The following is a 16119-nucleotide window of genomic DNA, read 5'->3' on the forward strand; positions in this document are numbered from 1 at the left end:
CTATTGCTTAGTTAAAAGCCTATTGATCCAATACCTTGACTAAGGACCATTTGAATGAACTAGTGTTAAAGTTTATTGATTCAGAGTTAACCTAAGACACTGACAGACTCATAGAAAAGACAATGGGCTGCTTTGCAAGACAGCTAGCATCTCAGAAATTATTGGCTATATGAAGCATAAAAATTGTGCATTTCACTGTTTTTCTAAAAGATGGAGCTGATTTGCATAATGAACTTTTGCATAATATCACTTGCTTACATCCTGAGTGTCCACACTGCCTCTGTCCCAACTGCAAAATCCTACTGTTACTGAATACTTTAGATTCTGACCTTTCATCTTACTGTTTGCTAACTGCTTGCTTCTGCCATTTGCTATTCATTATTTGTGTTGTGTGGTTAGTCACTGTAGTCACTTTGTATTGTTTCTGACTGGGGACAGAATGACTGTGAAACAGCACAACCGTGAATAAACACACTTTCAGTACAAAGTGTCATTGGAGTAGCCATGAAACTTTCAGGATTCATGAATGTTGTCACAAATACCCATGAATCCTTATGAATTTAACTTTTAATCAGAAAAATACATTTTTTTCTATTTGATTAGTTTCCTCAGACCTGAAAGCTTAATGAAATTAGCATTGACGGTTCAATAAAAATTGAAGTGAGGTCAGTTACTGATTTTTTTTTTAAACTCACACAGCTCTAGATACAGGCCCTATATATTTTACATGCAAAAGCAGTGAATTCATATCTCAGATCCACACATTCCTCATTGCAGGGGGACAAGGAAAAGTTAAAGACTGATTTCCATTCCATTTCTTATACCAGATTTCCAGCTCATTTATTTTCTCTTACCCTTCAGAAGGAAATTATGAGTTACAAATTTTGGAAGGCTTACAGATCTGCAGCAAATTCTGTAGGTGGGTCCATGTTCTTTAGAGGGACCAGAACGACAATATATACTTTTCTGATTTAAAACATCACTCTGGCTTCCAGTAAAAACAACTATTATGCTAGTGTCAACTTTGTATTTTTAAGAATTATTCACAAATGAGGCATTATAAAACAGCTCAGGCTGACTGAAGGAAAATGATAGATTTACTGAAAAAAAATCAAAGCCAGTCACATACAAAAGAATATGAATAAATATAATGTAGTTTCATCTGTCTATTCTTTTTTTTCCAAATCCTGAACACTATAATCAAGCGTTTCTTACAAAATGATGGTCTGATTTTTATCCATGTAAATATAGGCCTGATTCTCCACTTAATAACACCAATTTTATACCAGTGTGCAACTCTTCAGGCAGTTATGGAAATTGAGTCCTTTATCAAGATTTCTAAAGTGAAGATATTTTAGAATATATTGGAATACTTTAGATGTTCTGACATTTCTAGCATTTAATAAGATTGATGGAAACTATTGTAGTGAGTCCTAGTCCTAGAGTTGAAGACATTTTTTTTTACAAAGATTAGTCAAAGTGACACTTCAGTCCATTTCTAAAATGCCTTCCACTCCATATAGTCATTTATATTTGTGATAAGGATGAGGCAAAGATGGTGTAAAATACTAATATTCTGATGCGACAGGATTTTTACACCAAATTTGTACTTGTGTAAATGACTACATCAGGTGCAAGATACTGGTGAATCAGGCCCAGAGTACATTACAAATTAGGAACTAATCCTGTGAACACTTTGTGCTTTTTTTTATGCATGTGAACAGTTCCAAGGACTTAAGCATGTGCATAAGTGTTTTCAGATCATGACTTTGCACTGTGATCTCTTCAGAGCAGGGACTGGCCCTTATTACATTTTGCACAGGTCCTGGCACAATGGGGCCATGATCTGATTGGGACATCTGGAAGGCACAGTGACACAAAGAATAATGATTTCCTGGGAAAAATTCCATGTTTGTATTCAAAGAAAATATCTGTGCTAACTTCAAAGTAACTGTACTATAAGAATTAATCAATAAAGTCAGATTTTGAACAGCCAAATGGAGATGCAAAAGGACTGAGGGGGAAATATGTTTCCTGAGAGATATAACCAGTGACAGAGTATGAATAAAATTACAAAACATAATCTACTTTTAAATGTAAATGCTTTTTAAAAACCCTAATTGCATACATGTCATTTTTCAATGTATGAAGGCCCAATTTGTTTCTGAAATGCAGGAAAGTTATATCCCATAAACCCTTCCCTCAAACTGTAAGCTAGGGGAGACAATTGTGTAGATTTAGAAAAATTCCCTTACAATCATACTTGTTCTTGAAATCAATTGTAACTTGTTAGCTGTAAGTTGTGACTTAGTATGAGTGAAGAACTGTACAGTACAATAATTTGTTTCAGGAATCAATCCAAGTCAAATTATTATATTCTAGGCATGTAGCAAGATCCAAAGGACTGAGGAAAGACATCCCTTAAAGAGACAGGGCTCCAACTGAGGGAAATTAGATGCTGTAGGCACTACACAGTAATACAGTAACTCCCCACTTAACGTCCTCTCGCTTAACGTTGTTTCGATCTTACATCCCTGCTCAATTACAGAACATGCTCCATTTAAAATTGTGCAATGCTTCACTATAACATCGTTTGGCTGCCTGCTTTGTCCACAGCTGGCAGCCCCCCTATCAGCTCTCCTATGCCCCCTCCCACAGCCCTGCCCGCCAGCAGACCCCGCGGATCAGCGCCTTTCCCCTCCTCCCCCCGCCTCCTGCCTGTGGCAATCAGCTGGCTTGCGGCATTCAGGAAGGAGGGAGGAGGAGCGAGGACATGGCACACAGGCTCCCCCTCCTTCCCCTGCCTCCTGAACGCCACAAACCAGATGATTGCCGTGGGCAGGAGGCAAGGCAGGGAGGGGGAAGGCTGCGCACTGAGTCCTTACTCCTCCCCACTCCCTCCTGCCCCCTGAACGCTGCAAGCCAGCTGATTGCTGTGAGCAGGAGGGAGAGGGGAGGACCAGTGTGCGGAGTAAATGGGAGGGGGGGAAGAAGAGGCGGGTTAAGGGTGGGGGCTTGAGGGAAGGGGTGGAGTGGCCAGGATGAGGCTTGAGCCCTCCCCACCCCCGCTGCTTGCAGAGTAGGGGAAGCTGCAACTGCGCAACGTACTTCTCCTAGCCTACGGCACCTTCATCCTCCTTGCCTGCCTCATCTCCAGTGCCAGTGGGCTGTGCCTGTGTGGGTAAGGCGGGGGCCCCTCCCAACTATAGTACTGTACTGTATGGCAAAAAAAATGTCCCTGGAACCTAACCTCCCCCCCCCATTTACATTCACTCTTATGGGGAAATTATATTTGCTTAACATCGTTTCACTTAAAGTCGCATTTTTCAGGAACATAACTACAACTTTAAGTGAGGAGTTACTGTATGTTTAGGATTATATATTTCAAGATAACTATTAACTGCTTGAAAGCAGACTTGCTAGCCAAATATAAAACCATATTTTTTTTTCTTGTTAATACTGGTAGAGCATGCAAATATTTTGTAGACTTGGCCTGTCTGTGCTGTCATTCAACATTCAGATCTTCCACTGAAGTCATTGAGAGTTTTACACATGGAATGGCTGCAGGATCATGCCCTACATTACTTAAACATACACTAATATAGAACATGTAAAATTATTCATACTGGCTATCGATTCCATAGGAATTTAATTGCAAGTTGATAAGCTTCTGTTTTTAAATGTTGCTATAGCATGTGCCTGTGAAGAACCAAACACATTGGGACAAATTCAGCTGGAACTGGTTAAAGGGCAAACTACAACGGATCATACTGAATGGTGAACTATCAGGCTGGAGTAGGAGTTCCCACACTTGGTTCGCAGCTTGTTCAGGGGAAGCTCCTAGAAGGCCACGAGACGCTTTGTTTACCTGATCATCCGCAGGTATGGCTGCTCGTGGCTCCCAGTTCCCACAGTTCACCGTTCCTGACCAATGGGAGCTGCGGGAAGCGGCATGAGCCGGGCCACCGCTTCCCTCAGCTCCCATTGGCCGGGAACAGCGAACTGCGGCCACTGGGAGCTGCGAGCAGCCATACCTGCAGATGCTCAGGTACACAAAGCATCTTGTGGCCCTCCAGGAGCTTACCCTGAACAAGCCGCGAACCAAGTGTGGGAACCCCGGGGCTGGAGGGAGGTTACTATTGGAGTTCTTCAGGGTTCAGTCTTGACACCAATTTTATTTAACATTTTTATTAATGACCTTGGCACAAAATGTGGGAGGGTGCTAATAAAATTTGTGGATGACACAAAGTGGGGAGGTATTGCCAATACAGAGGAGGACTGGAATATGCTACAAGAAAATTTGGATGACCTTGAAAACTAGAATAATAGAAATGAGATGAAATTTAAAAGTGCAAAGTGCAAGGTCATGCACATAAACACTAACAACAAGAATTTTGCTATAAGCTGGGGACTTATCAGTTGGAAGTGACAGAGAAGGAGAAAGATCTGGGTGTAATGGTTGATCACAGGATGACTATGAGCTGCCAATGCTATACAGCTGTGAAAAAAGCTAATGCAGTCCTAGGATGCATCAGGTGAGGTATTTCCAGTAGAGACAGGGAAGTGTTAGTACCATTATAAAAGGCACTGGTGAAATCTCATCAGGAATACTGTGTGACATTCTGGTGTCCCATGTTTAAGAAAGATTAATTCAAACTGGAACAGGTTCAGAGAAGGGCTACTAGAATGATCAGAAGAATGGAAAACCTACCTTATGAGACGAGACTCAAAAGATCTTGGCTTGTTTAGCCTCACCAAAAGAAGGCTGAGGGGAGATATGATTGCTCTGTGTAAATACATCAGAGGGATAAATACAAGAGAGAGGGACGAATTATTTAAGGGCCAGTGTTGACACAAGAACAAATGGATATAAACTGGCAATAATAAGTTTAGGTTTGAAATTAGGCAAAGGTTTCCAACCATCAGAGGAGTGAAGCTCTGGAACAGCCTTCCAAGGGGAGTAGTGGGATCAAAAAGCCTAACTGGCTTCAAGATTGAGCTTGATAAATTTATGGAGGGCATGGTATGATGAGACTGCCTACAATGGCATGTAGCTGATCTGTGACTGCTAGTAGCAAATATTTCCAATGGCTGGACAAGAGACACTAGATGGGGAGGGAAAGCCCCTCCAAGTTAATACAGATAATTCTTTCCCAGATGTCTGGCTTCTGGGTCTTGACCACATGCTCAGGGTCTAACTGATCACCATATTTGGATCAGGAAGGAATTTTTCCCCAGGTCAGATGGCAGAAACCCTGGGAGGGGCGGGGGGTTGCCTTCCTCTGCAGCATGGGGCACGGGTCATTTGCAGGCTTAAACTAGTATAAATGGTGGATTATTTGTAACTTGAAGTCTTTAAATCATGATTTGAGGACTTCAGTAACTCAGCCAGAAGTTATGGGTCTATTAAAGGAATTGATGGGCCAGGTTCTGTGGCCTGCAATGTGTAGGTCAGACTCGATGATTATGATGGTCCCTTCCAATCTTAACGTTTGTGAGCTGTAATATGACCAAATGCAACCCCTATTGGAGTCAACAGAAGCTGCAGAACTAAATGTGGAGCTGGAGACACAAAAGCGTCTCAAGAAGATAGGCCTAATTTCCAAAGGTGATGAGCACCCACAGATGCTGTTGATTTCACTGGCAGTTTTGAGTTCTCAGCACCTCTAGGTCTCAGGATATCAGTTCAGAGAAACCTCTTTATTGTTCAAACTCAAGTATATCTGGCCTTTTTTTTCTGGTTTGGCTTGTGTCCTGGGTTGTTTAAGACCATTTGTTTTCTGCATGAAAGAAAAGAAAGGGTGGAAACATTTAGGGGTAATCCTACAAATGCTTAAGTTATGTGCATAATTTTAAGCATGTGGGTACTCACTCAATGCCACTCACTAATGTGCTTAAAGTTAAGCATATGGGAAAAGTTTTGGAGGACTGAGACTTTAGATCCTAGTGACAGGTGCTCTAGATATAACCAAAGTAGAAGCTTTCAGCAACCTAAAGAAAGCAAGAGGACCAGAGAGGTGGCCAAAAGATGTGACATGTTTTACTTAATACAGTACGTTGTACTTAGTTGGACATATTTCGAAAATATGCTTAATTGGGATGTCTCCTCTGATATCCATTTAACCTGATGCTAGTGACAGTCAATTACTTATTATTTAATAGGTGCAACATTAGCATAAATTCTACTAATGGGGTTACAGACAGTGCTCAGGGGGTTAAGTGTTGCTTAACTAGCTGTTAAATATATGTGAAATTGTAAACTCCCAGGCAAAGTGTGATCTGTTACATCCATGTAAGCTGAAGTCAGTGGGGTTTTGTAAGTGTAACTCAGGCTGGACAAAGACATAAGTACTATAGGCCATGCCCATGCCTAAACCCACAGCTCCTGGAGTCATGTAATTACAACAGAATCTAAGCTTTCATTTAAATAAAAAAAAATTTCTAGTTCTCCTACTATCAGATAAAAGCTTGAAAATATGAACCAAACATGATCATTAAGTGATGTCTGCCAGTGTCTGCAGGAAGCCTGAAGCAATGGTTCTGAGAGATGTCCACTGCCCCATGCATCTCAATGGGTTATTAACTCCAAGTTCCACTGCTCTGCTGGGGTGAAGGTGGAGGGATTCTACAGAAGATTGTGTGGGGTCAGTAGAAGAAGTATACAGTGAGTTCAGGCCTACACAAACAGATATACCTAGCTGCTGTGGCACATTCTTGGAGCACCTGGCTGCCACTCCTGCCTCTCCAGAGAGGTACAGGGGATCCATGATACTCCTAGAGGGAGAGAAGGAATCCCCATGCTGCTGCCCTCCCCGTCTACAAGGGTTGGGGGCCCCCAGCCATTACTACTTCAAGTATGGGTGAGTCCACACTTGTGGAGCCATGTGGAGACCCATGTCATGATGTGCTTAGGCCTTCTGATTTCCTCAATATAACCATGTGTGTAAATGGGAGCAGAATTCAGGCTCCCGCGTACACCAAAAGACAACTAAGGATTATGCCCTTGTTTACACTAGAGGCTTTTGGAAAAAGTTTCTCACTGAATATAATACAGGTGTGACTCTACTGGGCTAGAAGCAATGGAAGCCTCAGTGTAGGCAAGGCACTGTGGCTGCCAACACATTCTAGACACCATGTTGTGTGAGTGTCTACTCCTAGTACATCTACCATTGGTATGGCAAGCAGAGCTGTGCCACTGTGAACACCAATGGGATTTTTTTAACTACAGATCTCATTGTATTAAAGAAGAAAAAAGACTAAATTCATCTGAAATGCAGTGAATGTCATTTTATTATTGCATTATTGTCCCATAGAGAGTCTCATTTAAAATCTTTTCAGACTTTTTTTTAAATGACCCTTTGCTGCAATTAGGAGAGCCATGTGTGACTGGATACAACCCTGTATTCACACCGTACATACTATTTAACAATCTTTGTACAAATTATGCCTTGTGAGGTATCATTTGAACATGTGATAAGGGATTTTACCTTGAACCTAGTCTAGTTTGTTAAGTTGTAACTACTAGAAACTGTTTTATCTTTATTTCTCTTTTACCCATTTCTGATTTTAATACCTTATACTTATACTCACTGAAAATCTCTCTTTGTAGTTAAATAAACTTGTTTTATTTTTTAATCAGAACTAATCCAGAGCTGTGCTTAAACTGAGCTTTTTGGTAACTCCATTTAAAGTAGCAAACTGTTGGATATTGATCCCTTACATGGGCAAAGAACCTCTAATATCTGAACTGTCCATGGGAGAGCTGAACACTGGAGAACACAGGTTTTTGGGAAAATTCAGAACTGGGAGTGTATTGGGGTCACCCTGCATGTAGTCACCAAGGCTGGTAGAAACCAGTGTGTGACAGCTGGGGTCAAACCAGGCTGCTGGGGTCAAAGTTGTTAGTCCAGGACTACAGCTATACACAGACACTCATATTGGATGTGGTTAGGCTGTTTGTGAGTGGCTCAGGTTGGGAGCTACAACAGCAAAGCATTGTGAGGCACCCAAGGTTGCAGGGTAGTTTGTGACACAACCCCTCACTGGTCCGGATTGCACCCCAGAATGAGATACCATGTAACTGGGATAATAGGCTGTTCACATGGGTACCCAACTAAGACATTTCTATTGTATAATAGCATATTGTGAGCGGGATTAATCTAATTATTCTAATCATTAAACAGCATAATCTATCTGAAAATAAAAAGAAATCTGTTTTCATATTTCATGGAATGATCCTGCTCTATCAGTGGCATTAGCAGGCTCTGGCAATTCTGCTAAGACATACACGTGATCAACCTCTACCCAGATGAGTAATCCTATTGACTTTAATGTGACTATTCCCTCATGGCAGACTAATCCCATACTTACAGTCCTTGCTCTTTCAGTAGTAAACTATTCCCATAGAGCACTGTAGCAGTGAGCATGGTACCTGAGATTTCCTGTGTTGCAATGTGTCTCCATGCAGTCCCTTAATATAGAATATGCTTATAGGGCACAGTCAAGCTCATCATGAATTAATAGTCTGAAGACACTGAGATTGGCAGGAAAGCAGTTGTGAAGGAGTAGAGATATTCCTTGGAAGCCTAAGAAAAATATCTGAGTGTGGAGGAGCATTTCATAGTGGGGGGCTCAGAGCTGCAAACCTCTACTTGTCCACATGTGAGGGTCTCCAGGGTTCTCTGAAGGTCTTGTCATCTGATCAAGTTTGGCTAGCACTGTGGAGATGGGAATGCAGCTGACAGATTAGATTTCTGTAGAGTTCCGATGTATTGTTTTAATCTCAAAGGAATACAAACTCCTGAATCATGCTCATCCATGACCCAATTAAACAGAATAGAAATACAATGAGTTTGGGTTTTAGTGTTCTCTTAAGAAATTCACACACTTTTTTCTGATACTCAAGAGAAAATGGTGGGCAGAGCAGATGTGAAGCTTATTGTTTTATCCATGTGAAACCTAGGTAATCAGTGATTGCACTGGAACAGACAGGTCCCTTTCAAAGTGGTTCATGACCTACTGTAGACATTGCACTGAGCAGGGCTCAAGTCTCTAGGCTTAGAAGTGTGGGAATACCCATACTCTGATTATTTAGGGAGTAGAAGGACAGCTGTAGCAGGTCACTGAGGGGACAAATTCCTCTGGAGTTAAATGTAAGAGAGCTCAGGTTCATGGTTGAGCTACTGAGGGGACAATCTGGGAGTGAGAAATAAATCACCTTAGCCAAGACCTTGAAAATAAGTAGAAGAACTTTGCAGGATACCAGTATATGGATCTTATATGAAATAGCTGCCTACCTATAAAAATATGAACAGCTTTATCTTGGAAGTTGTATATGGAAATCATTGTAGCCCTGATCCCACAATCTTCACTCTTGGAAATCTCCCACTGAATCTAATACTGGGACTCTGGAAAAGGCATCTGACCCTTGGGGAGGAAAGACCTATATCAGCACTTTTCAATTCTTCTTGTTGAACAAAGATTTTTGCTTGGAGATATTTCATTTCTGCTTAATGGTCATTTAGAGATAGATTGAATATCCGTTGATAGGTCTGATGATAATATATTCCCCAGGCTTTAAAAACCTGATCTTGCTGTAATTGAAATCAATGGCAAGCCACCCAGGATCAGATCTCATATGCCTTATGAGGGAATAAGACACTCATCCTCAAAAGTGATAAAACATGGTTCCCCTGCTGGAAGATACATGAATATCTTTGGCACCTCCTGAGTTAACGGGCCATCAAAAAATGAATCACTCACAAAACAAGTTAAATGAAAGATAAATGTATACTGGGTTCAGCTTCATCGATTATACTGATTTCAGTGTGACAGAGCAGGCAATGCATGTTCATTACAATTTACAAAAGAACCACTAAGGTTACAAACAGTTCAGAGCAATAATGTACCCTCCATTACCAAATTCCTTTTATACCTTTAACCATATTCATTTAGCTTTCAGTTAAAAATAACAGCAGGGTTCTCTTGAACCTGTCACCAGTGATTTATTAAATTCATTTTCTATTCATTTGTTTACAGATCAAACATGAAAAGTGTTAGTAAATATTAATCTTTTTAGTTCTTTCTTGTATATTAAATGCATTTGCATATTAATGATTCTCCCAGAATCTTTATGATACTGGCAAAGAGTGTGTTTGAATTCTAAGGCCCAGGGGGTTGGTTCTTAACCTGTGAGTGATCTGTACTCAGAAATGTTGTATGTGTTTGAGTGTTGACCTGTATTTAATTATCCTCCGCATCTCCACGTCTGCAGGAATACAGGTGTCCAGGGAAAAGACTTCTCAAACTAATAAAAGTATCTACAAAAGTATGTTATAAACAAAACTGGGTGATTGATAAGGGACACTTGTTATGGCAGATGTTTTGTGTTATGGACTGGGTGATCAATAAGAAATAATTCTTATTACAGATGGGTTCTGTAATGGAGGAAATAACTCACTGAAAGATGTTTTTAACTCATTAAGAACTGTCAGTTGTCACAGCTGTAATAATAGCTGGATTAGAGATTCCTTTTTACTTATCCTTCAGATAAACTGAGACCCACAAAAGAAATTAATCAGTAATTAGGAAAGCAGAACACATGATAAATTAAACTGGGAAAGGACTTTTCCATCCAAAAAGAAGATTCTTTGTCTCACATCCTACAAAAGGAAAGAGGTTGGAACATTAGAGTGGGAATGAACTCTGTCAGCATTCTATCTGAGGCTGGGACTGAGCTTCTTTCTCTTTACCATCTACAGAGGGTGGTAAAGTATCTATTCTTTCTCTATAGTGCTGTATTCATCTTTGATTAATAATCTTTGATTAAATCATTCTATTTGAGCCTGTTATTTGGCAATCTTGAATTATTAAATTCAAGTGCAACTAAAGAAAGGCTCAGCAGTAGTGAACACATTTAATAATAAAAAGGACTGGGTATTTAAACTTTGCATTGTGCTAGCTTAGACATTTTGGGAGGAAGACAATAATTGCACTTCAGCAATTGCTTTGATTGTGGATAAATGCTTCCTCTAAAATCAATATTCCTATTTAGTGCAGGGTAATGGCTATTGAGGAATTGCACCACTGTATTATTGTAGCTTTGAGGTTTTAGGGCTTGTAGCTCACTGTGGAGAATAGGTTGAAAGAGCATACCAGCAGCTGTGTTTGAAAATGGCTCCCCACGTGTAGGTAGCATAAGGGTGGATCAGATACTGTGTACATTAAATTCATTCCTTGGCTAAAAGTAGCTTGTTTCAGCACAGACAATGGCTGTATCTTGCAGCCATCACCACATCTACAGTGTGCTAGAAGAAGAAGAATTCCCTTAACAGCAGGGTTTTGAATGACTGCTGTGCTGTTATTTCAGCATGAGTTTAGCAATTCTTATGTTAAGAATTAATCTAATGCCAAGTTGTGATGGGGTGTCCACCCCACACAAGGCAGAAGTTGTTAGGACAATTAACTTCACAGGCTGCACCTGGGGGACAGCCAGGGCCTGAAAGGCTAATTGATGATGAAGCCCAGGTGGGCATGGGCAGGCTGAGCTTGTATAAAGCCAGCAAGCTGAAAACACAGCAAGGCTCCAGTGTGAAAGCCTGTAGTTGCTACTCGGTTTAGTGAGGGGGAAAAAGGGAAAATTCTAGGGTGAAAGTAGAAGCTATGGGATCCTGGCCTTTAGAAAAGGGTGTACCTAGAGAGGTGGTGGAGTAGGGAGGCCTGATAGATGTAGAGTAGGAAAAGGCTTGGGGAAATAGCAGTAAAGTTTGGGATGGTGCAGACCTTGGCGGCTGATTCAAGGTTCACTGAGCTGCAACCTGGAGTAGTGAGTGGACCTGGGTTTCCCTATCAGGTGCTGGGAAAGTGTCATAGGACCAGGCCTTGGTATAGGAGATTGTCTGGAATGGCATTCAGACAGCTGCCCTGTAGGACTTTGATACTCTGGAAGGGGAAGACTATAGGGTGACCATTACTCAGCCCTCCAGTCTGAAGAGAGAGTACTGCAGGCCCTGGAGTAGGGAGGGGCATGATGCAAGCAACAATCAAATCCCCAGATGCAGCCACACAAAAACCATAGTTTCCTGAATGTTTTCAGGTTGAGCTGTTTGGAAGATAAACAATATTCATGGAATGTATTTATTTATTTGCAAAACTTGAACTTTTGAAAACTAAGGGAATAACTTGTTGGTTCAATGAAATGGGGCAAGTGCTCCCAGTTGGGCCAGCACCTGGGGGTCTTATAAGAGGCCTGGTGAGAGCAAATTGATTTGGGTAGGAGATTAGAGCTGCCACAGACAGAAAGTAGTTCCTGGGGGAAGACTAAAGGCAGGAAACCAGCGAGAGGGGTTTGCTGGCTGGCATCCCCAAATCCAAGAGCCAGGGCTAATGAGCTGAGGAAGGCTGAAGACCGGGGAAGTAGCTGCAAGTGTGACAGGGGGTCAATTTATGAATTTGCTCGGTGCCAGTTACACTTTAACACTGAAATCTAACAAACGAGGTTTGCCAGTGCATAATAGAATCCAATAGGATAACTTTTTTTTTATTGAGTCCAGGGAGCATTAGCTTACTAGATCATCTGGGTTCTTTACAGGTCAAACTTGAACAGAGTTTCTCAAATCAGGACATTGGTTACAAATAAAGTAAATCAACGATTTATTACATATAATCATCAGTATTTCACTACTCATGTACAGGCACAACTGATGTTCTAGGTCTGCATTACACACACACAGACTAGAGTTGAGGCTCTGTAGAACTGCTTGCAAGACTGTATTTTTTGTGTGTGTGTGTGTGTGTGTATATATATATATGTGTGTGTGTGTATATATATATATATACACACACACACACACTTTACACACACTGCAAATTACCAAGCTTTTTATTACACATAGGTACTAAAAAATTGATGCATAACACATTTATCTCCCCTCCAAGGGTGCACTTGCCTTTAAGGCACTCTGAAAAGTGTGGTTAGTACAACTTGACTGGACTAGTCTGAAAGAGACAAGTTTGGAATATTAAAAGCAATTGCTTAAAGTTGTTTTCAAACTCTTAGGCCAATTTGCTTGGCTATATAAAAGAGTTAAAATCTAAAATATGGTTACTTGAGGTCTCACTAGAGAGTGTGGACTAGCAAGATAACCTACAGTTATTTATATTAAAGAATAGAAAAAGAAATACAATAGTTGAACTGAAATCTCACCACTTCTTCTTCTCTTAATCCTGGGATAGGGAAGAGTCCTTTCCACTGGTTGGTCCAGGCATTGGTCACAATTAGGATTCTGCAGCTTCTTCTGTTGCAGTCAGTCAACTCTGAGCACATGGGTGACTTCAGTTTATATACCCTAGTTTCAGGGCCCATAGCACATGGCCACTCTTTTATTTCCATTGGATATATGACAAGTGAGTGTTTACGTTTTAGCTTCCAGTTTCTTTGCTGCTTCCACTGGTATTCATTAGACAGTGTTGGCATTTAACAAATTTCTTCAATCCTTTTCTTATCAGAGGCTTTTTAAGTTTGATTCATTTCGAGGAGTGTATTTCATTAGTTGCCCCCACTAATGACTGGGATCCTCCCCCCCTTCTAAGCAATTTCTCAATATCCCAAAGTTATACCCTGGTTTATATCTTTTAACATTTCTTCCTTGTGCCAAACAATTCCTGTTATTTCTAAAGGGCAACAATTATTTATAATAATAACCAACAAAATCCTTAAATAATAAGGATTTGGGAGGTCACACTCCATACATTCTTTGATTATACATAAGCACTTTCCATTATTTAGGACTTACAGTAGAACAAGAGATACTTTCTACACATGTACAAGGATGTAGATTTGACTCACAAGGCAACCAAATGTGCATATTCTAATTCAAGGTGAAAGAGAGATCATTTGATTTACAGTGAAAAAATGTATAGCTCATTTGGTGTGAAAACATGTGCCTTGAATGTCTTAGGGTAACAGGTAGTTACCAAATTTGACCTTCAATCTTAGTCACATTTCTTGTTTTGATTAACTTGCAGCTTCCCCACCCATCTCTCAATCCACTCAATGTGCAATAGGTCATTTTGCCTAGGAAAGCAGGGTATGACCCTTGCTTGGTAACTTGGAGTTCTTTTTAGCTAGATTGGCTTGGGGGAGGGGGGGGAGAGAGAAGAGGTTTTATCCATATGCAAACTATGAAAGAGTCTTGCATAGATGATTGATTCTCACATTTAGCCATTTTAGTTTCTGTTCTTGGGGACAGAGATGCCTGAACCTGGCTAATATGTGGGTCCTTAGGACAAAGTGTCTGATGTGATGTGAACCATTTTCTTATTGTCTTCCTAGGTGGATCCCATGTTGGGATAAGCAACAAAAAAAAGTGGATAGTTTTTCTCATTTTTACTGGCCAGAAGGAAGCAGTAGTTATTAACCAGTGACGGCATCTATCTTCCATATATCCCTTACACAGCCGTAGAGGGAGTTGCCTGCTGACTCTGATCCAGAGAGGGGCATACTCGCTGACATCTTCTTGCTGGAGAGCTGGACCCAGAGAACAGTGAAAGGAAGATATTCCCAGTGGAGAGGCTGTGGGAGTTCCCACTGGGAAGAGCAAGGTTGCACACCAGTAGGGAGGGCTGAGGTTGCTGTCCTGGCAGAAGGACAGAGGATGACTGACAGTCTGGGCATGGCAGAAAATGCTAGACTTTATGTTAAGGCCCAAGAGAACATATTATTGACTACTTGCGCTGAGGTGATGTGGACTGTTTTGTGACTTTATTAGGGACTACTTGCATGGAATTTGTTGTTAAACTGTTGGAATGGAGGACCAGATTCCATGAAGTTACTGGTGATTCAAAGGGAAATGGAGGTGAGGGGCCATTTGCAGGATTGCCACGGGGGCGTGCCTGGGAGGAGGCCACTTGTTTACAAAAAACTTTCTTCCAACCCTGTTTTTAAGCATTCTTTGAAGAGCTTTAATTTTTTTATATTAATGCTAATACTATGTCTGATACCTTGAGCAAACTACTAGGCACCCTTGCATCATTGATATTGAGCCATTTAACATATATGCAAATATTAAAGAACCTGCTATTGGCCACTTACTTTTAGCACTGATATCATTATTCCTTTTCCATGTACAGACTACGGATCAAATGCCTCTCTCCTTAATGATAGTTTTCCCAAAAATGATAATTGCACTACTCGTATGTAAAGTGAACAGGTTTTGACATTGAGAACATCTTGCCCATTTTATGTATATGTACAACTTAGTATGTGAATTTGTCTCTAGTAGCCCATATGAAAATAATATGCCTCTAATAACCTTGTCTTTTATAGAATGAACTCCTCTGTTATTAAAAGATAAGTAAATATTCTGATATAAATGTGTCAGCATGATAGAACAGCATAATAAACTGGCCCATAAAACTTTTTTTTCATAGTAGGCTTAATTAAAACTTGGGCATTTGAAACAAACACTCTTGCTAATAAAAATACCCACTAGTTTGACAGGATGTAGGATTATAACAGCCTTTTAACTTCTAAAAGATTTTGGCTCTTGCTCTAACTTAATCTTGTCATGCAGTTTTACAAAGAGCTGGAAAATGGCCTGGCCTGACCCTATCAAGCTGTTCTAGAAGGCAATTCAGCCACAGCCAGGATCAAACCATGCTTAATCATGGTGGCTATACAGTGCATTACACACACAACCCTTCTGACAGCAAAAAGGTCTGGATTCAATTTTCTAGGTCAAAACAAAACTTTTTGGGGTGTGTGGGGAAGAGACAACAGAATGAATGTGGGACAATCAGCAATTCATTCTGAAATTCTATGAGATAAGATTTCCACCCCCTTGGGTGCCTTAACCATAGTCCCACTCTCAGTCTTCCTGGCAGTTGAGTGGCTGGTGTGTTCCAGCCACTTCCTCCTCTGCTCCCTACTCACAGTCAGCTGTCCTGAATTGGAGAAGTCCAAGGATGCTGCCTGGCCTGCTCTGGGGGCTCGGCCACCTGGCCAACTGGAGTGATTGCAACTTTAATTGCTGGATAGGGAGGCTGAACCAGAGTCCCTCAAGCAGACGACTCTATTTGTGGCTTTGGCCCAAACTATCTCAGATCTGCTTGAGCCACCAC

This window comes from Lepidochelys kempii, chromosome 1, assembly GCF_965140265.1.
Source record: "Lepidochelys kempii isolate rLepKem1 chromosome 1, rLepKem1.hap2, whole genome shotgun sequence".
In the NCBI taxonomy this organism is placed as follows: domain Eukaryota; kingdom Metazoa; phylum Chordata; order Testudines; family Cheloniidae; genus Lepidochelys; species Lepidochelys kempii.